The sequence below is a fragment of the Gorilla gorilla genome, chromosome 4, assembly GCF_029281585.2.
Source record: "Gorilla gorilla gorilla isolate KB3781 chromosome 4, NHGRI_mGorGor1-v2.1_pri, whole genome shotgun sequence".
NCBI classification, from domain to species: Eukaryota; Metazoa; Chordata; class Mammalia; order Primates; family Hominidae; genus Gorilla; species Gorilla gorilla.
Window position 1 is genome coordinate 60,595,282 of NC_073228.2, and position 21,929 is coordinate 60,617,210.

The window sequence follows — 21,929 nt, forward strand, 5'->3', positions numbered from 1 at the left end:
TTCCCAGGCTGGAGTGCAATGGCGTGATCTCGGCTCACTGCAACCTCTGCCTCCTGGGTTCAAGCGATTCTCCTGCCTCAGCTTCCCGAGTAGCTGGGATTACAGGCATGCAACAACACGCCTGGCTAACTTTGTATTAGAGACGGGGTTTCTCCATGTTGGTCAGGCTGGTCTCCAACTCCTGACCTCAGGTGACCTGCCTGCCCCGGCCTCCCAAGCTGCTGGAATTAGAGGCGTGAGCCAACGCGCCTGGCCTGCTTTCTTTTATACATTTTTTTCCTCTGAGATGGGATCTTGCTATGTTGCCCAGACTGGTCTTGACTCCTGGGCTTAAGTGATCCTCCCACCTCTGCCTCCCAAGTAACTGGGATTACAGGCATGCTCCAGTGTGCCTGCCTTGCTTTCTTCTTATTCTTTAATTTTGACCAGTTTGTTCCCCATCTCTTGATCTTTAGAATTCCTGCTCCTACTGCCTAAGACACTCGTCCTGTGCCTTCTCCACATGGCTGGCTCCTTTTGATCACTTAGATACAGCTCACACATCATTCAATTCCTCAGAAAGTCCTTCCTTGATCATCTAACCTAAAGGAGTCCCAACTCCACCAACCACTATTATTTTACTCTGTTTTTTTGTCTTCATGGCACTTTATCAGTATCTGAAATTAAAAGTTATTTTCTTTGTTTAATGTTAATCTCCAAAACTAGAATGGAAGCTCTATGAGGGGAAGGGCTCGTTTGTTTTGTTTACCTAATGTATTTCCCTAGGACCCTGAAACATATTATAGCCCATAATATTGGTTGAAAATGAATATATTTGTGCTAATTTTGTAATGAGAACAACAACAAAAAATAACTTTTTTTTTTTTTTTGAGACAGGGTCTGGCTGTTTTGCCCAGGCTGGAGTGCAGTGGTACAATCTTGGCTCACTGCAACCTTGACCTTCTGGGCTGAAGCCATCCACCCACCTCAGCCTCCCCCATAGCTGGGACCATGGGCATGAACCACCATGCTAAGCTAATTTTTTTGTATTTTTAAATAAAGATGGGTTTTCACCATGTTGCCCAGGCTGGTCTTGAACTCCTGAGCTCAAGTGATGCACCCATCTGAGTCTCCCAGTGCTGAGATGACAGGAGTGAGCCAACACACCCAGCCCAAATTCTTTTTTTTTGAATTTTATCAATCTAAGCCTAAATCTAAACCAAATTATTTTCAATAGAGAATAAAGAATAAAAGCAGAAAGACTGAGTTAAAAAAAACAAAGATTAAACCATAAGATACATTTTGTGTACATTTCACTGGCAAAAAAATGTAAAAATGTGAGAAACCTAAATGTTGGAGAAGATATGGATCAAGGAGAACTCTTTATACACTGCTGGTGGAGTATAACTTGATTAACTACTTTGGAAAAGAATCTGACATTTTTCTTATTTTTGTTATTTACATATCATCCAGCAATTTCACTCCTAGAAAAACCCTTTCACATATGCATCAGGAGACACAGATAATAATAATTTTTACAGCAGCATTTTTCATAAAGCAAAAGACTGCAAATCCAAACATGCATCAAAAAGAGAGTGGATAAATTCTGGTACATCAGACAATGAAATACTATATATTGGGGAAATGAATGCACTGCAGCCACAAAAAATAACATGAATGAATCTTAGTATAATTTTGTATTATTCCATTTTTTTTTCCAGACAGATTATCGCTCTGTCCCCCATGCTGGAGTGCAGTGGTACGATCTTGGATCACTGCAACCTCTGCCTCCGGGTTCAAGTGATTCTCCTGGCTCAGCCTCCAGAGTACCGGGGATTACAGGCGACTGCCCCCACACACAGCTAATTTTTGTATTTTTAGTAGAGACAACATGAGGTTTCACCATGTTGACCAGGCTGGTCTTGAACTCCTGACCTCAGGTAATCCTTCGGCCTCAGCCTCCCAAAGTGCTGGGATTACAGGCGTGAGCCACCTCGCCCAGAGCAATTTTTTTTTCTTTTTTTTTTTTAAGACAGAGTCTCATGCCAGGTGAGGTGGCTCATGCCTGTAATCCCAGCACTTTGAGAGGCTGACAGGGCAGATCACGGGGTCAGGAGATCGAGACCATCCTGGCCAAAATGGTGAAACTCCATCTCTATTAATAATATATATAAAAAAAATTAGCTGGGAGTGGTGGCGCATGCCCGTAATCCCAGCTACTTGGGAGGCTGAGGCAGGAGAATCGCTTGAACCAGGGAGTCGGAGGTTGCAATGAACCAAGATTGTACCACTGCACTCCAGCCTGGCGACAGACTGAGACTCCATAACAAAACAAAACAAAAAAAGACAGTCTCACTCTGTTCACCCAGGCTGGAGTGTAGCGGCGTGATCTTGGCTCACGGCAACCTTCGCCTCCCGGGTTCAAGCGATTCTTGTGCCTCAGCCTCCCGAGTAGCTGGGATTACAGGTGTGCACGAACACGCCCAGCTAATTTTTTTTTTTTTTTTTTTTTTTAGTAGAGGTGGGGTTTCGCCATGTTGTTGGCCAAGCTGGTCTTGAACTCCTGACCTAAGGTGATCCACCCACCTCGGCCTCCCAAAGTGCTGGGATTACAGGTGTTCCAGTGAGTAAACTGGAACAATTAAACTTGAATGAACACAATCTTCAATACATTTCAAACTTTTGAAGTTATGAGTATCACTTTTTTTCTTTCACATATTTAGATGTAGTCTGTCAGCAATAAAATTAAGGCAAATATATCAGCTGGGTGCACTTAAATTTTTAAAATTGTACCTGGTACCCTTTACCAATCTTCATTAACATCAAGAAAACATAAAAAGTACACTAGTTGTGCTGGAGAGAAGGAAATTACAAGGAAGACATTGGGTTAAACCTAACAACTTATTAGTAAATGAGTTGAAGATGTACAGTATAATATATAGGCAAATAAGAGTTTTCAGGAGGACAGTACATTCTTGAGAAAACCCTAATGCATGAAAATTTAAGAAAAAGTTCTAAGATGAAATGGGATTAATAGTTGTCTTTGGACCGGGCATGGTGGCTCACGCCTGTAATCCCAGCACTTTGGAAGGCTGAGGCAGGCAGATCACGAGGTCAGGAGATCGAGACCATCCTGGCTAACACGATGAAACCCCGTCTCTACTAAAAATACAAAAAATTAGCCGGGCGTGGTGACAGGTGCCTGTAGTCCCAGCTATTTGGTAGGCTGAGGCAGGACAATGGTGTGAACCCGGGAGGCAGAGCTTGCAGTGAGCCGAAATCGCGCCACTGCACTCCAGCCTGGGCAACAGAGCAAGACTCTGTCTCAAAATAAATAAATAAATACATAAATACATAAATTAATAATAATTGTCTTTGGCCGGGCACAGTGGCTCATGCCTGTAATCCCAGCACTGTGGGAGGCTGAGGCAGATGGATCACGAGGCCAGGAGTTCAAGACCAGCCTGGCCAACATAGTGAAACCCCGTCTCTACTAAAAATACAAACATTTGCTGGGCATGGTGGCACACGCCTGTAGTTCCAGTTACTCAGGAGGCTGAGGCAGGAGAATCACTTGAACCGGGGAGGTGGAGGTTGCAATGAGCCAAGATCATGCCACTGCACTCCAACTTGGGCAACAGAGTGAGACTTCGTCTCAAAAAAAAAATTAAAAAAAAGAAACAATTGTCTTTGATGATTAAAATATTTTAGAAATCTGAATTACAAATCCACAGTATAAAGATGAAAAATGTCACTTCAGTAAAAATAAAAAAAAATTGATTCATGTACATGAGTAAAAAAAAATAAAAATTAAGCCAGTCACGGTGGCTCATGCCTGTAATCCCAGCACTTCGGGAGGCTGAGGCGGGTGGATCACAATGTCAGGAGTTCAAGACCAGCCTGGCCAAGATGGTGAAACCCCGTCTCTACTAAAAATACAAAAAAGTAGCCGGGCTTGGTGGTGGGCGCCTGTAATCCCAGCTACTCGAGAGGCTGAGGCAGAGAATTGCTTGAACCCGGGAGGCGGAGGTTGCAGTGAGTCGAGATCGCACCTCTGCACTCCAGCCTGGGCGACAGAATGAGACTCCATCTCAAAAAAATAATAAAAATTAAAATTAAAAGAAAAATGTCCCATCACCTTAGGATGCCTCTGTCCTCCACCTGTTCCCCACCCCCCCCCCCATTTTGGCTGTCTCACTCTGTTGCCCAGGCTGAAGTTCAGTGGTGTGATCTCAGCTCACTACAGCCTCGACCTCCCAGGCTTAAGTGATCCTCTCATCCCAGCCTCCCAAGAAGCTGGAACTACAGATGCATGCCATCATGCCCAGCTAATTTTTGTATTTTTTTTGTAGAGATGGAGTTTCGCCATGTTGCCCAGGCTGGTTTCAAACTCCTGAGCTCAAGCCATCCACCTGCCTGGGCCTCCCAATCTCCTCAACTTCTAAAAAGATTTTGAAGTAAACAAGACCAAAGAGTAAGAAACATATATAGCTAACTTTACAAATAAGGAGAGAGAAAAAAAAAAGTTCTATTGGTAAATAAACAGTAGCCTAAAATGTTGCATTTACAAAGAACTAAGCATTTTGCTGTTTTTGAGTTACACATTTTTGTTTGAAACAGTGTCTTATTCTGTTGCCCAGGCTGGGGTACAGTGGTGTGAACACAGCTCATTTTAGCCTCCATCTCCCCGGGGTTAAGATGATCCTCCCACCTCAGCCTCTCAAGTACCTGGGACTACAGTTGCGCACCACCATGCCTTGCTAATTTTTAATTTTTTTTTTTTTTTTTTTAGAGATGGGGTTTTGCCATGTTGGCCAGGCTGGTCTCAAACTCCTGGGCTCAAGCAATCCGCCTGCCTCGGCCTCCCAAAGTGCTGGGATCACATACATGAGCCAACGTGGCCAGGGTTACATGTTCTACTTTGCCATATCCTACAGGTATTACAAGCAAATCTTCTCCCTACAAAATGAGATTAGACTGATTAGACTAGATCTTTAAGGCAACTTCTGGTTCTAATTTCGTACAGTTTTACAAAGACAGTAATTTGAAGTAGGTTTTAAAAATTCAACTCTTAGGCCCAGGTACATGGCTCACACCTGTAATCCCAGCACTCTGGGAGGCTGAGAGAGGATTGCTTGAGTCCAGGTCAAGGCTGTGGTGAGCTGTGATCACACCACTGCACTCCAGCCTGGGTGACAGAGCAAGACCCTGTCTTAAAGAAATTTCAGTCTTCAAACCAGATGCAATCATTCTGATCCTAATGTAAAACTTTTAACCCGTAAACCAAAATACAAGCTAAAAGTGTCTCCCTCTCTTGAGGGGGAGCTGGGAAGAACCAATTCAGGTGTCTTGGGTTTCCAGGACTAGGGTTTTTCCACTACTAGGGTAGCAAACAGGGATGTTTCTTACCAGAGCCTCATTCTAGAGGGAACATAACAAAGTGAGCCAGAGAAAGTCTTGTGCAAAGAGGCATTGCAAAACCAGCAATCTGGATAAAGATAGAAATAAACTTCCTGTAATCCCAGATGCTCAGGAGGCCGAGGCAGGAGAATCGTTTGAACCCGGGAGGTGGAGGTTACAGTGAGCCAAGATCATGCCACTGCACTCCATCCTGGGGGACAGAGGGAGACTCCATCTCAAAAAGCAAACAAAACAAAACAAAACTGAGGCTGCCTAGATGAGGTCAATAAAAAAGTGTCTGTACAGTAGTTCTCCCTTATCTGAGATTTGGCTTTCCATGGTTTCAGTTACCCATGGTCAGCTGCAGTCTGAAAACAGATGAGTACAGTTATCATATTTTCAGAGAGAGAGAGAGACCACATTCACATAACTTTTATTACAGTATGTTGTTATAACTGTTCTATTATTTATTAGCTGTTGGTATCAGTCTATCTTATAAATTACATTGTATTAGGCCGGGTGCAGTGGTTCATGCGTGTAATCCCAGCACTTTGAGAGGCCGAGGCACGCGGATCACGAAGTCAAGAGATCAAGACCATCCTGGCCAACATGGTGAAACCCCATCTCAACTAAAAATACAAAAATTAGCCAAGCATGGTGGCACGTGCCTGTGTTCCCAGCTACGTGGGAGACTAAGGCAGGAGAACCGCTTGAACCTGGGAGATGGAGGTTGCAGTGAGCCGAGATCGCGTGACTGCACTCCAGCCTGGAGACAGAGCAAGACACCGTCTGGGGGAAAAAAAAAAAAGTATTACAGGGCTGGATGCGGTGGCTGACGCCTATAATCCCAGTACTTTGGGAGGCTGAGGCCGGCAGATCACTTAAGCCCAGGAGTTCGAGACCAGCCTTGGCACCATGGCGAAATCTCATTTTTACTAAAAATACAAAAAATTAGCCAGGCATGATGGTGTGTGCCTGTAATTTCAGCTTCTCAGGCAGCTGACGTGGATCATCTGAGCTGGGAAGTCAAGGCCACAGTGAGCTGTGAATAGGCCATTGTACTCCGGCCTGGGCCTGGATGATGGGTGTCTCATTAAAAAAATGATGGGCCTGTCTCATTAAAAAAAAAAAAAAAAAAAAAAATTGTAGGTAATTTAGAGATGATTTAAAGTATATGGGAGGATGTGCATAGGTAATATCCACATACTATGTCATTTTCATATCAGGGACTTGAGAATCTGCAGATTTTAGTATCAAAGGGAAGTCCTGGAACCAGTCTTCAGATAACAAGGGACAAATTAGTTCCTCCTGGGGACTGTAGCCGGGAGTAGAGCAGAAAACAATTTCTTTCGTTTAATCCACATTAGATTTTTATTTATATTTATTTTGAGACAAGAGTCTCACTCTGTCACCCAGGCTAGAGTGCAGTGCAGTGATCTGGGCTCAAAGAGATTCTCCCACTTCAGCCTCTGCAGTAGCTGGGACCACAGGTACGCACCACCATGCCCGGCTAATTTTTGTATTTTTTTAGTAAAGACGGGGTTTCACCATGTTGGTCAGGCTGGTCTTGGACTCCTGACCTCAAGTCATCCACCTGCCTCGGCCTCCCAAAGTGCTGGGATTACAGGAACGAGCCACCACGCCTGGCCTTAGATTTTTAAAAGTAACATGCAACACTTTAAACAAAGAAAATGTACTTTTAAGAAAAGGAACAGTATGGACTTTGTACAAATTTCCAGAAAGCAGGTAAAAGATTATATACTCTTGGTAATTATGAACTACTGGAGTTAAATATTTTACCTTTTTGTCTCACCACTATTTACTGAGAAACTGAGGACTGAAGTATGCTTTGCCAACACCCTGACAGCTATCAGACATAGCTTTCTTTGATTTGAGGATGGCATCACAGAGATATACTTACTCAATGTAACAAACACTTACTGCCTACTAGATGCCAAGCACTATGAATCAGAGGTAAAATAACCTCTTTCAAACCCCACAATAATAAACTTAGTCACCTATTATGACTATATTCAAGATAGGTCCCTCCCCACCCAAAAATGTTCATTGATTGTTCTGAAATTTTACTTTTGTGATCTCAGTCCCTTGGGATACTGCATTTCCCAAAAGCCCATCTAGGAACTGAAATATTGATGCCAAACACTAATTTATTTATTTATTTACACCGACAACCTGCAGCTCGATCACAATAGCCAATTACTGGTTCAACTGCACCAGTCTATTCAGTGGCTTGTTCCCCAACATCATACTCCATCATCTACCTCTTGTCCATCATCAAACCTTCCTCTCTGGGATTATCTTGCTTTCCTCCTGTTGATATAAATTTCTGCAAACATCAGCTTTCATCAAAAAAAATCCCACACTGGTGATCTACAAGAAAAACTGTCCTGCAGGTGTGATTAGCACATAGCGTTTAAATTCTCTTTAAATAACTATGAGATCTAACTTCTCTAGAAAAAAACTGAAAGCTGGCCACTGTGGCCAGGCAATGCACCGAGCATGAGCCTCATTTGTAAGGGTCACGAGTTCCCCACTCCCCAGTTGGCTTGTTTCACTCATTTCTATAACCTATCTGGTTCTCGTAGGTGTTTCAGTTTGCAATCACTGGTCTAGCCTACCTCTATTCCAAACTAAAGCTATTCTTTCACCATTAATAAAACGAGAACCTTTTATTCTAGCAGACATGCCGCAGGAAAAGTTACTTTTCAAAAATCCTTCTAATCTTAAACAAATACAGATTTCATTGTTTTGTTGTAACAGCTCTGTCCAAGAGACCTTTGCTATTGTCAGAGGTTATTCTTTAGCCAATCACAAGTATCTGTTCTAAAGATCCTGCTCAAAAGGACAGCATGACTGAGTCAGGTTTAAATTGCACAATATTCAAATAAAAGCACATCTCTCTAAACCCCTAGTCTGTTTTGATGAAATAAATTAACCCTGCCAGGCATGGTGGCTCATGCCTGTAATCCCAGCACTTTGGGAGGCCGAGGTGGGCAGATCATGAGGTCAGGAGTTCGAGACCAGCCTGACCAATATGGTGAAACCCCGTCTCTACTAAAAAATTACAAAAATTAGCCCAGCATGGTGGGGTGCGCCTATAATCCCAGCTACTCCAGAGTCTGGGGCAGGAGAATCGCTTGAACCCAGGACGTGGAGGTTGCAGTGAGCCGAGATTGCGCCACTGCACTCTAGCCTGGGCAACAGGGCGAGACTCCATCTCAAAAACAAACAAACAATACAAAAATTAGCCAGATGTGGTGGTGTGCGCCTGTAATCCCAGCTACTGAAGAGACTGAGGCAGGAGAATCGCTTTAACCTGGGAGGTGGAGGTTGTGGTGAGCCGAGATTGCGCCACTGCACTCCAGCCTGGGTGAGAGAGCAAGACTCCATTTCAAATAATAATAATAATAATAATAATAATAATAATAAACCCATTACTAGCAACTCAATTTAACCCAGCAATTACTAAGCGCCTCTTTTTAAGTGTCGTGCAACGTGCTAAGTTTTAGAAATGAAACGAACAAGACACAGTCCTGTGTCCGAGGTTGCAGTCCAATATAAACACACAAATTGATGGTAAGTACATAATGCAATGAAAGCACATACGAAGGTCATCACAGAGGATCAGGGATTTGTAAGAGGTAATTAACTCTAAACTAGTATTTGGCAGATGTGAGGAAGTGGAAGTTACACAAGTCAAAGTACTAATGGGCAGAGAGGGTGTTGAGAGTTTAAGCCAAGTACCAAGGGAGAACTGCAAGAAATTATTTTGGAAAAATAAGCAGGAGTCAGATTATTAAGGGTCTTTGAGCCAAGAGTTTTCAGAGGTAAAACCTGAGCCTCAGTCTTGACTCCTTTTTTATCCAAATTTTATCCTAGGAAAAAGGAGTCATTAACAGAATGAGAAACGGGCCGGGTGCGGTGGCTCACGCCTGTAATCCCAGCACTTTGGTAGGCCGAGAAGGGTGGATCTCAAGGTCAGGAGATCGAGACCCTCCTGGCTAACACGGTGAAACCCTGTCTCTACTAAACATACAAAAAATTAGCCAGGTGTGGTGGCACACACCTGTAGTCCCAGCTACTCGAGAGCCTGAGGCAGGAGAACCGTTTGGACTCGGGAGACAGAGGTTGCAGTGAGCCGAAATTGCGCCACTGCACTCCAGCCTGGGCCTCCAAAAAAAAAAAAAAACAGAAACAAAAACAAAAAAACAAAAACAGGATAGGAAGCTAAAGAAACACAAAAACGAACAAGGAGACCACTACAGTGGCAAAAGTTGGATTCCAGAGCATAGCAAAAGAGGAGAGCTGTAAATGGATGCCTAGTACAATGTGATAAAAAAGGATGCAAATACAGATTTTATAGATATGGTAGGTTGAGGGCCTCGGCTTTTACCATCTTCATGAATCAGAAAGCCATCAGATAAACTGTTTATGGCATCAACAGATGAGGAAAAAGCAGCGATGTGGAATAGCCAGGGGAATAAGTGAAAAGGGTGACTATCAATTGCTTCATAGCATCATGATCCTAGCAAATACTGAGACATATGGTTACACATTGCTCACTTCCATTGTTCATGGTTATAATACATGCACAATGTATGAATATACATTGGTAGAGACTCAGAACCAGCTTTCAGGAAAGTTCCATGAAGAATTCAGAAAGAGGGGTGTTCTGTTACTACAAAATACAAGTTATGTGGTGATAACAAAGGTTTCTGAGCAGAACAATGTCCTATAATTGTGGGGAATAGTAAAAAATTAAGAAACTTAGTTTGTAAAGTGACCAAGAAGTACAATGGCCTCAGGCATATAAGGCTTCCAAAACACTTTAAACTGGCCTTAGTGAACATAAGATAGTTCTAGTTTCAACTCACCAAGTCAATAGCTGTCCGGCCCAGTTACGGTTTCTAAATTTTATTATTCAGTCACCCAGATGGTAGTGATATGGAAATATCCTGTGGTGCCAGGAAATAGTGGCAGCCTATAATGATACCCTGGGTGCTTCTGAAGACACACTGGGTCCAAAACCACAGCCACTGCTCTAGTCGATGTTTTTTTGTTGTTGTTTTTTGAAACGGAGTCCCACTCCTTGTCCAAGCTGGAGTGCAGTGGCATGACCTTGGGTCACTGCAACCTCTGCCTTCCGGGTTCAAGCGATTCTCCTGCCTCAGCCTCCCGAGTAGCTGGGATTACAGGCACCTGCCACCACGCCCGGCTAACTTTTGTATTTTTAGTAGAGACAGGGTTTCACCATGTTGGCCAGGCTGGTCCTGAACTCCTGACCTCGTAATCTGCCCACCTAAGCCTCTTAAAGTGCTGGGATTACAGGTGTGAGCCACCACACCCGGGCAGTTAATGTTGTTTTTATGCCAAGAATCCCAAGACACCCCAACTCCTAGAGAAAATGTATATGCCTAATGTGGTATTCAAGGAACTTTACACTTTAGACTCCAATGACCTCATTCTTTACAACTTTCCTTCATAAGCCTCATACTGTTGGGTTTTCCCATCTCTTTTCTAACACGTTTTTTTCCAATTTGCCCAAATCCTAACAATCCAAGTACCTACTTCAAATGCCACCATCCTGAGATCACATAGATGGAATTTGCTTTCTCCAAATTTTACGTCCTTTGAGGGCATTTTCACTTTGTAGTACTGATGTATCCTTCTCAGACTCTTCAAGAAACTTATTTTTTGCCTCTCAATGTCTTACTCGATCTCCAACAAACATTTCCTAAATAAGTCTTACAGATTAGGTGGAGCCTAAACGGCGTCCAAACAAATAAATAACAAAAAAAAAAAAAAAAAAAAAATCCCCCAAACCAACCCACTGTATTTCCAATGTTTCCTTTTTGAGTTGGGGGTCTCACTGTTGCCCGGGCACCAGCGAGTGCAGTGGCACCATCATGGTTCACTGCAGCCTTGAACTCATGGCCTGACGCAATCCTCCCAACTCAGCCTCAGCTGCTGAGTTTACAGGTATAAGTCACTGTACCCAGCATCAATATTTTGCTTTTTGCCTTTTCCTGTGTTTCACACATTCAAGGTTAGCATCTTCTAACTTCTCCCATGACTATTCAAGTAAGTCATTACATCAGTTACTCTTGAGATGTTTGGGGCCAGGTTCTTCTTGCCTTCTAACTGATCCTCATACTGCCCACCAACCCACCCTGCCCCACTGCCAACCAACTTAGGATAATCTGTTAATCATAAACCATATATTACTCACCAGCTCCAAGTTCTTCAAAAGATTTCCATTAGAATGACATTCAAACCATGGTCCATTGTGAGACTTGGCCTCTCTCTCTCTCCCATCTCCACTCACCTTACATGCACACACACCCATCCCACCCACCATTCAAACCTCATTTTTTGTTCAAGATGTTATGTTTCCCATCTCATGGTTTCTGCACACCTACTACCCAAAACACTGTTACTCAATGAGACTTTGTGCAAAGGCTGGCTTCTTAAATCCTCAGTTCCAAAGTCTCTACTCAGATGCACTTCCTCTCTACTATGTGCAAAGGATAATATCAAAGCACACTGTGGGCATTCATATATATGTGCTAAATGAAATTTTTTGATTTGCAATAACTGTCTGCTCCCACCACTGCCTGTGGTCTAACAAGGTTAGCACAAATGTATAGTGTGTTAGTTCTTTCAAGTAAACATACAGAAAATACTGAGCACTTACAAAGTTGCCAGGCCAAATTCTTTTACACATATTTACTTGTTTCTCACAAACCTATGAAACTTATGACTACCATTTGAGAAGTAACTTGTTCCAGGTCATATAACTAATAAATAATAGAAAAGCAAGGATTTGGTTGCAAGATCTAGTTTTATGCTCCACTCTAAATCACTGTTTCTTCTGGCTCATCTACCTACCCAACTATCACATATAAAATATGCACACTAAGCGTGCTCTTTTACCCCTTTTCCCCGTAGACATTCTGTATTTAATAAAAATAATTATTCCTTACAGTTCCCAGGATACAACAAAAACTGCTCAGGACAACTGATGCATATCATAATACCTTCTTAATATATAACTGTTCTGGATACAAATTTAAAAAATGGGCTCAGACAAGTATCATAAATAATAAATGAAGGATTTTATTCATCTTTGTAGATAACAAGCACTCAAAGGTTAATGAGTGAAGGAGATAACCATCTCCTCCAAACAAAGAGGCTCTTAATAACGCAGAAGCAAAAATCTTTCCACTTTTAGATGAAAACAAACTAAAAAATAACTTCAGGCTTCAGATATGGAAATAAAGCACCATTTTTCAAATGGTAGACTTGGCTTACTTAAAATAAGTAAATAGCCCCAGACTATCTGAAAAAGAAAAACATTTCAATGCCCCTTGTGAGTTCTAATTACATGGCTACATGTTAAGGAACATCTCTCTCTCTCTGAACCTACAAGTAAACAAAAATTATACAGATATACATACAAATGTAGTCTTCCATTTCATTTTTCATTTGCACAAGCTTCCAGCTATTTAACCAGGTGACTAATCAAAGTGACAAGATGCACTAATATTCGTGAGAACTTTAAATTTTAAAAGCTAGTATTTAATTACCCTTAGTGAGCTCATATACTTACATTAAAAATTATGCGATCAGTCATGATTTTTCTTTAGACCATTTAATAATACACACGGACTAACATTTATCATGCTTTGTTCAGGACCTCCTTACAATCATATCCCTTGTATGACTTACTCTTCACATAATCCCTTGCCAGTAAAAGTGAAGACCAAAGATTGACCCGACAGACAGGTCCCTTTACTAACCTTTGCAATCTTGTACCACTTCATAAAATAATGCTTACTCTAAACCACTACAGACTAGTTTGGAAATAAACGGACCTTTTCATCAGAAATAATCAATCTGTCCTGGTGTAGTAATTGAACACTTCACTTTAACCTTCATTTATTATCACTTTATTATTAATACAACATCCCAGGGAATAGACTCCCAAATCTTATCACTTTTTCTTTTTTTCTTTTTTTTTTTTTTGAGACAGAGTCTCGCTCTGTCACCCAAGCTGGAGTGCAACGGCGCCATCTCGGCTCACTGCAACCTCCTCCCCCTGGGTTCAAGCCATTTTCCTGCCTCAGCCTCCAGAGTAGCTGGGGTTACAGGCACGTCCCACCACACCCGGCTGATTTTTGTTATTTTTAGTAGAGACGGGGTTTCACTATGTTGGCCAGGCTGGTCTCAAACTCCTGACCTCAGGAGATCCACCCACCTCAGCTGGGCCCAGCCCCTTTTCTCTCAATTTAAAAACTGCAAATCAAGTATTGGGTAATACCACTTTACTAACTGATTCCTCTAATATTCCAGAAACAGCACAAGATTTTTTCCATTTTTGATAGCTGCCTATTGTCAGTTTTAACTGGAGCTGAAAAACAGAAGACTTAAATAAACTGAAAGCCATCATCGAGTTTTAAAAAGGGACATTGAAATAATCCTTCTTGAAGATATTTTCTTTAACAGCCACTTATTTCTACCCTGCAAAAAGCTTCAAATATAAAATTAGTATTTAAAGCACCATACAAAATAAAAAAACCAGACAAAGGAGTAAGGTATGTTCCAATTTAATCTTTATGCAGGCAAATTTGTAAAAAATGTTAATCACATCTACATGAAGTTGCAAAAGAGATGCAATAATTATTGCTCACTTTTAAACATTATCTTATATTACGGAAATTTGGCTACTTACTCTCATCACTATTACATGCACTTAAAGTTAAATACTTACCAAATTTTCTCTGTTTATTCCTGATAGGAAAGGACACAGTTCCTTAGAAATTTACTTCACTTTAAATCTTAAAGACATAAATTGAGGGTCCATACTTTGTTTAGTGCTTATCTAGAAGAATGCATTGCCACATCACATACTCAGGTATTGATTTTCAGATTTTAGAAAACTATCATTGTTCATACTAAAAAGCATCACAGTTGACTGTTTATTATTCGTTCAGAAAGATCACAGGAGGAAATAGAATGTAAAAACATTCTTAGCATATGCTGGTTTTAATCTAGGATATAGTTAAAAACTAGAGGGAAAAAATAATCCATGTGTTACATATAACGAGGCTAAATAAAGCAGGGCATAAATTAGAAATTTACTCAGAAGCTAATTTTCACTGGTATACGTGGTCTCAGAAATCAGTATTTCTAACTCCAATTTTTCATGCAGGGTTAGAGTGGCTTAAATAATACTTTTGAAATTTTTAAGCCTCTCACAGAAACCCTGTAAGCAACTAGTCTGCAGGAAGAATTTTGGTAAACCCTTCTTCCACTCTAACTCCAGCTTACTGCTCATGAATCACCACAACAACAGCTTCAACAAGAACAGAATGAAGTTCTGGTATCTTAATTTTACACCTATGCAATGTCTCCAAAGCACTAAGAAAAATCTTTTGGCTGCCAACTAAAAAAAATGTTTAAGAACTTTCTTAAATACTAATTTTAAACATTTATTCCATCTCACCAAAATGAAATAATTTATGTGTTCAAAGTTTTTGTATTTATAGTCTGTTAAGTGAAGGTCAGAAAAAAGTGAACTAGCAAATTAAAAGGGAAATGCCAGGTGGTAAAATAATTTTCTAATATTCTTGATTCAAGTAATATCCAAAGATGTAGAAATTCAGAGTGCTCACCTCTTTAATCAAAGTGTCCTATTTCAGTTAATTTTAGAAGATAAAATTATAATATATAAAAGTATAAAATAGTACTCACCAGAAAGGCAGCTTTAAAGAGATGGTTTTAAGGAAAACCATTTCCACTGTATCTACACCATTTCATATACAGATTAAACTGTGAAAGGCAATGAAACTTAAGCCCTTGTGCAATTTTACATTAAAAAACAAGTGGTTATCTTGTAAGATATATTTTATTATCAGTTGATAAATCCATGTTTTAAAATTTAGCAATATGCACAATTTCCATATAATCTGTTTTCACAATGGCTAATCACCATCCAGCTCAAGAGGAATTCAAGATTACTAGTTTTATGGCTAGATCGTCTCAAATTAAACATCACACAAGGTGAAAAGGAAGAAGCCATACATCCTACTATCAGATTAGGATGGTTCAGGCTTGCGAAAATTAGAAATTAACTTGTATGCTTTATTCCTCCCTCCTCAGTGCTTTACATTTGTTATCAACCTAAAAGCACAACATTTAGAGGTTAAAGGAAATCTTTAGAGGATCGTTCAAACAACAACGAACTTGGGTAAAATAAAAAAAATAATAAAAATGTTAAAACACATCTTCCACAATCCATTATGTCCCCACTGCCCCTCAAAAGTGTTACATAAAGAATCTAGCTACATTTCTTGATGAGTAGTCAACTTTCAGTATTAAAAAGGTATGTTATTCTTAGTTTACAGTAAAATGAACTCACTGGTACACCAACAGGATACGTTATAGTTTACAAAAAAAGAACAAAAATAGAGGAGTACTTGTATTTACAAGTGTTGCTAAAAGAACAAAAAAGCATTATAAAAACATATTCTAGCTTATGACTGTACACCATTTATCATTTCTAGATGTGAGGAAACTTGCCTTTTTTCTTACGTTGATTCATACTGTAAAAAGTTAAAAGGTGAATGAGAGAACCACCATGAAATAGCTTAAGTAAAAGACCCTGGACCCAAAGCCCTGGACTCCATATCATCTATCAACAAGGGCATAGCCAACTGAAACTGTCTTTTCCTTTTATGTACAATGTATCTACTTAGGTTGAACCACAAGGAGATAACAAAGGAGCAGTATTACACCTTTATTACAACTGGGGTTAGCAAACCTAGATCTACTTTGGCCCAAGTACTGAGTGTTTAAAGTGTCCAATGGATCTATTATTAGTTATACTAACATTTAAGTAACCGCACAGCTTTCTTCCTTGTGTGAGTTATATGGATATGTTTGAAAAAAATAGGAACATCAGGTACTTACAGATTAAACTAACCTGTACTGGCAGGGCTGTGGGATTTTTCTTCTCTACCAGTAAGTAGCAAATGCTGAAATTCTGCTGCTAGTTAACAAAAACACAAATTGTATTAAACTGAGGAGTTCAATCCATAGTTTAAAAAGTCAATGTGCATTAAATTTCCTCAGAGCCTGATACTAATACATTTAAAACTTTTCCCTAGTTTTTTTTTTTTTTTTAACAGAAGTTACCTTATATTGGCTATTTAGAATGAGCTAATTAACACTGAAAATCTCTTGGACACATCTCAATTTTACTATGTATTCCAGTATGTGAACTGTGATAGAAACTTTGATTACTCTAAAAAGGGGATGGGCATATATCTTAAACATGTGGGAATTTCTAAATTTAAACGAATATGTAGACATACCCCCAAAGACAAGCAATTTTTAAAAGTTTTTAATTCAACTTTTGTAAAAATTGATTTTGTCACATCAGAGATTCTCAATTTTAAAAACATGTACTGAGAAGCAAATTCTATTGTTTCTCTTTGAATAAGCGAACAGGTAAAAGGGGGCTTTGCTCAATAACTAGATGCTCTGTATTTTTTCTAACTCAGACTTACAGTAACTGTAGTAACTCTTCCCTTGCTCCACTTGGGTACTTAAGCAGCCTCATTTTATTAGTAAAGACTCGGATATGATGGTGCAAATCTTTTTTTTTTTTTTTTCACCTCTTTGACTGCTAAACTATTTATGAATAAAATTTTAGTAAGAAGCTACATTAAAATACTATGGTGAGACCTCAGTAACAAATGCAAATCATGAGCAAGAATGCCGTTACTTTTCAATATATTTAAGGTTCTTAAGTCAAACAACACTACCCAGTGTTCTCTCCCAAATAATCACTATTGGTCCATGTGTAGTAAACTGGGAAAATATCATTCTTCATTTTTATCCAAGTTGGCCATCAATGAATTTCACTGTTAGTTCCTCAGACTTAACCAATGGTGAAGGAACACAGATTCAACCATAATAGTAAAATGCAAACCAACCAACCCAGACACTAACAACGTCAGAGGGCTTAGAAAATGCCAATAAAGTACTTCACCTTTTTACAAACACAGCACACATTACTGAAGCTGTGCCAGATTACTACCTTATAGACCATTACAACATTTAGAATTAATGGGTGGGTTCCAAGTAATCAACCATTAAGACAGTTTACTCACATGTACCTCCTCTGAGGTTATTTTGATAAAAATTAAAACATAAACATAAACATTCTCATAACTGATTGTATGCCTCTTAAAGAACCTAACCATCAAAGTTTCCATCTAATTAGCCAGTCTAGATTTATAATAGTGTTCAATTTGCTTCAAATAGGAATAGTTCAAATTAGTTTCAGCGAAGACCTACCTCGTTTGGGCTACAAATTTCTGCCTCAATATGACTACTACTTCCGCTTAGTAAAATAAAGACATTTTCCCCTGAGAATACATGAGACTAATTGAACAGATTTAAAGAGAGATGATTCAGATTTCTCAAACTAATTTAGTTCCAAACTATTTTCCAGAGTTAAGAAAATGAAAAGCTTTTCAAGACTAAAATATTATGCAAAAATGTATAGAGCCAAGAGCAAGAAAAATATACTTATTAAAAGCAATTATCTTACTGAAGAATTTTTTTTTAATGTTACTTTAAAACGTAATCTATTTTCTAACAAAAATGCCAGGTAAAAAAATAAAGATAGATGTTTTAGGGCTTAAACACTTGGAAAAGGTGGATATACTTAAAGTTATTGGGAAGCGCAAACTGAAGTCCTACTTTCTCCATTTCCTACATATTGGTTTGAATTAGATCCATAATAGGGTGCCTAAGAGCTTAGGATACTAGTTTAGAAAATTCAGCACTAATCACAAAATTAATGAATATCCATTATGTACATGACCATACATCATTAAGTGCTTATTTTGCCAAGAAACATCACACAGAAAAGTCAGATGATTTCTTTGCTATAAAAACAAAAGGTTATTATTTAAATGATTCAATGACAGAAATTAAAATACTGAGAAAGGGTTTTTAAAAAGGAGTAAACTTTACTGTCATGAGACAGCGTAAGTGGAATTGGGGGAATGTTTACTTATAAAAATCTGCCCTATAGTCAAATAGCCTTATAACTGAATCCCCTTTTAAAGGACTTTTCCATAAAAGTTGCAATGAAGAGCAAACAAATTTCAATTTGGAATAACGCAGAAAGATTACTCAATATTAGGTCAATAATGACAACCTTTTAAAAAAGACATTCATGTCTGTATAAATTTTAGAATATCTACTTCTAGGGTACATGTCTATTTTCATCAGCTTATTCAAACAAAATTTTGACTCAGTTAAAGTGGTGACTTCACAATTTTCTTTCATTTGCCAAGTTTTACCAGTGGATGTTACAGACACCTAAAAACTACATAATTCTCGAAATCTTATTTGTCTGAGTCACAGAACTACAAAAAAAAAAGGAACTATCTTAGTTATCTATAGATATTACCTTCAACAGATTATGACATTACTAAATCCTTCCCACCCCCAGTACTCAACCAGGTAAGAGCCTGTATTTCCAGCACACTTTTTTCAATTATCACCATTAGAATTAAGATAAGCAACTTAGAAAGATTTCAGCATATTGCGGGATGGTAGGTAATAGAGAAAACAGATCTCCAATTAAGGACTCTTAAATGTTGATTACTGAGGTTATAAAATAGTCCAATGGGATATTTTGTCATGGAAGCAACAAAATTCTTTAAATATTAAAATCCTATTAGTTATAGTGAAAAACATGTTATTTAACAAGTCAAAATTTACAATTCATTTAATGCATATTTTTTCTTTATGCTTCCAAGAATGAAAACCATATACAAACAATTCCAGGTTTGCTAAATGCTATACTGTTTGTTCATTGTTACTGCTCAGGGTAAACTGCTATCTGGATAGAATCGTGGCTCAAACACAAGAAACAAAAATAATTCAGGTTTGTTTTTGGCCTCTCTTCCAATTCCCTAATTATTCCCTACAACAAACACACACACACAACTTTTCTCACCAAATAAAAGCAAATTTTAGTTGGAAACAAATGTGGATACTTTTCACATGTGCGTAAAACACTGTTCAGTGAGGCTGAAAATGAACCTCAACATAATCACTCCAAAACCATAGTTTAACATACTTTACCACAGGATCAGGTATCAAATTTCAGTTTTGATACCTGAAAATTAGTAATCCATCCATGCTGAAAGGTCTGTAACACCCAAATTCTGTTGTTATATCAACTATATGGTCTATACCCCCACATACACAAGCACACACATAGACACCACCTTCCCACCTTTACAGGGCTCTACATTAACATTTGCTCTAATGTGGTGAGGCTTGAAAATATTTTAAAATTAAGCATCTCCAGATGACCTTTTAGCCTTAACATTCAATGCGTAAGTTTGTGATTAAGAATGCAGATTTTGGCCAAGCGCGGTGGCCCATGCCTGTAATCCCAGCATTTTGGGAGGCCGAGGCAGGGGGATCGCAAAGTCAGGAGATCGAGACCATCCTGGCTAACATGGTGAAACCCCGTCTCTACTAAAAATACAAAAAATTAGCCGGGTGTGGTGGCACGCACCTGTAATCCCAGCTACCTGGGAGGCTGAGACAGGAGAATCGCTTGAATCCAGGAGGTGGAGGTTGCAGTGAGCTGAGATCGTGCTACTGCACTCCAGCCTGGGTGACACAGCAAGACACTGTCTCACAAAAAAAAAAAAAAAAAAAAAAAAAGAATGCAGATTTTGGCCAGGCGTGGTGGCTCACACCTGCTACTCCAGCACTTTGGGAGGCTGAGATGGGTGGATCACCTGAGGTCAGGAGTTTGAGACCAGCCTGGCCAACAAGGCAAAACCCCATCCCTACTGAAAAATATTGAAAAAATAGCCAGATGTGGTGGCGGGAGCCTATAATCCCAGCTACTCGGGAGGCTGAGGCAGGAGAATCACTTGAACCCAGGAGGCAGAGGTTGCAGTGAACCAAGATCGCACCACTGCACTCCATCCTGGGTGATAAGAGTGAAACTCCGTCTCAAAAAAAAGAAGGCACATTTCAGTATCCAGTGGCATTTCCAATGATTAAACTTATCCTTGAGGTTAAATTTAATAGTTTATGGAGAAAATAAAACCAGTAAGATTTTCCCAGAAGTGAAAGTAAAAAATTTGAATGAAACATTTCTTGCCTCCAATCAAAAATATCAAATTTTGTCAATTTATTTAAGTTCAATATAGGAACACAAGCTTTACTGAAGCTGTTAATTATGTAACACACAGCAAATTACATAAAATTGCATATGAAATACTTATGTTTATTAACACCACAGTCAAACGTGAATATTAATATAGAGCCTTCTCTGCCAAAAGAGTATAAAAATCCTAAGTTTAATTAAATTTAGGGGCCTTCACCAAACTTGCTGCAAGTTTGGGGACATAAATATCCAACAGCCATAAAGCTGTGAAAGCCCCTATAAGGAATAAAATAAATCCCACTTGCCTCAGACTGAACAGGGCAACACTGAGACTCAGCCTCAGCCTGTCCTATGGCAGGGCTATAGGAAGAAGAAAATTTTAATTTTAGAAAAACAGTTCCCAATTAATTTAAAAGACATGCATTAAAATTTTTAAAAAAAAAATCCCAATGATCAAGCAAGCAAAAGGAGCAGCTTTGTTTTTAACTATTGTCCACTACAATTCCACTCTGAGCCTGTACTTCTTTTTGTTGGGGAATCCCCCTCCCCAATTAATTAAGTTTAATTAAGGTGAGTCTAAGTTCAAAATGTAACTTAGTGGAATAGGGGTACAGTAGGAATATTTTATTCATACCTAATGGCAAATGTGTGAGAGACTACTAAAATACTAAGTATTCAAATCAAGTAATTCCAGCAGCCACTCAAAAATTAATCCTTACCTGCTGTGGTCTTGTTAAACAGTATGAAAACTTATACAACAGAAACTAGTGCCAGACAAAATGTTTTCTTGTTTTTCTAAAAGGGGTGGATGTAAGGTAGAGCCAAAGCTGCCAGCCCTACTAACCTTACAGCTTCCTTAATTATGACAATCACAATGCCTGCCTGAATTATCAAGTCCCAAAAGTTGTCTTCTGTTGGCAGTTGGCATCCACTTTGACTCAACTTCATCAACTACTTAAGGAAGGTTGAGTCAGAGTTAATTATATGAATATAATTTGCTCCACTCATAATTCAACCACACTATGGACCCCAGAAGCATTTAGATAAAAGGTATTTTCTAGAAGCTTAATTACGTTTGGATGCATGCAAAAATTACACTTCAAATATATTAAATGGGTACACCACCTCTGAGCCTATAGCTACAAACTCAGGAACTCATGAGCTTAAGTTTTATGTGCCAATGCCTAACACTTTCAATTAATTTTTAATTAGAATTCTATCCCATATTTGAAAGTTCCATTTTTGCCCATCAGACCTATACAGAGAGCAAAAAACCTTGCTACAAAGTACCAACCTTCTTTGCATAAAATGC

At 39.2% G+C, this 21,929-nt stretch overlaps 1 protein-coding gene across 5 annotated transcripts in view; it reads right to left on the reverse strand.

Moving 5' to 3' along the window:
• Positions 1–21,929, reverse strand: part of ZNF207 (zinc finger protein 207) — a 57,779-nt gene that overhangs the window by 13,563 nt on the left and 22,287 nt on the right. For 3 of the 5 annotated variants that reach the window (XM_055388523.2, XM_055388524.2, XM_055388522.2), the window contains one exon: positions 1–20,977. This exon is cut by the window's left edge and continues 13,563 nt beyond it. The gene's annotated coding sequence lies outside the window, so the exon portion shown is untranslated. The remainder of the gene's footprint in view (positions 20,978–21,929) is intronic. The other 2 variants (XR_002005990.3, XR_010133617.1) reach the window with 2 other exon arrangements.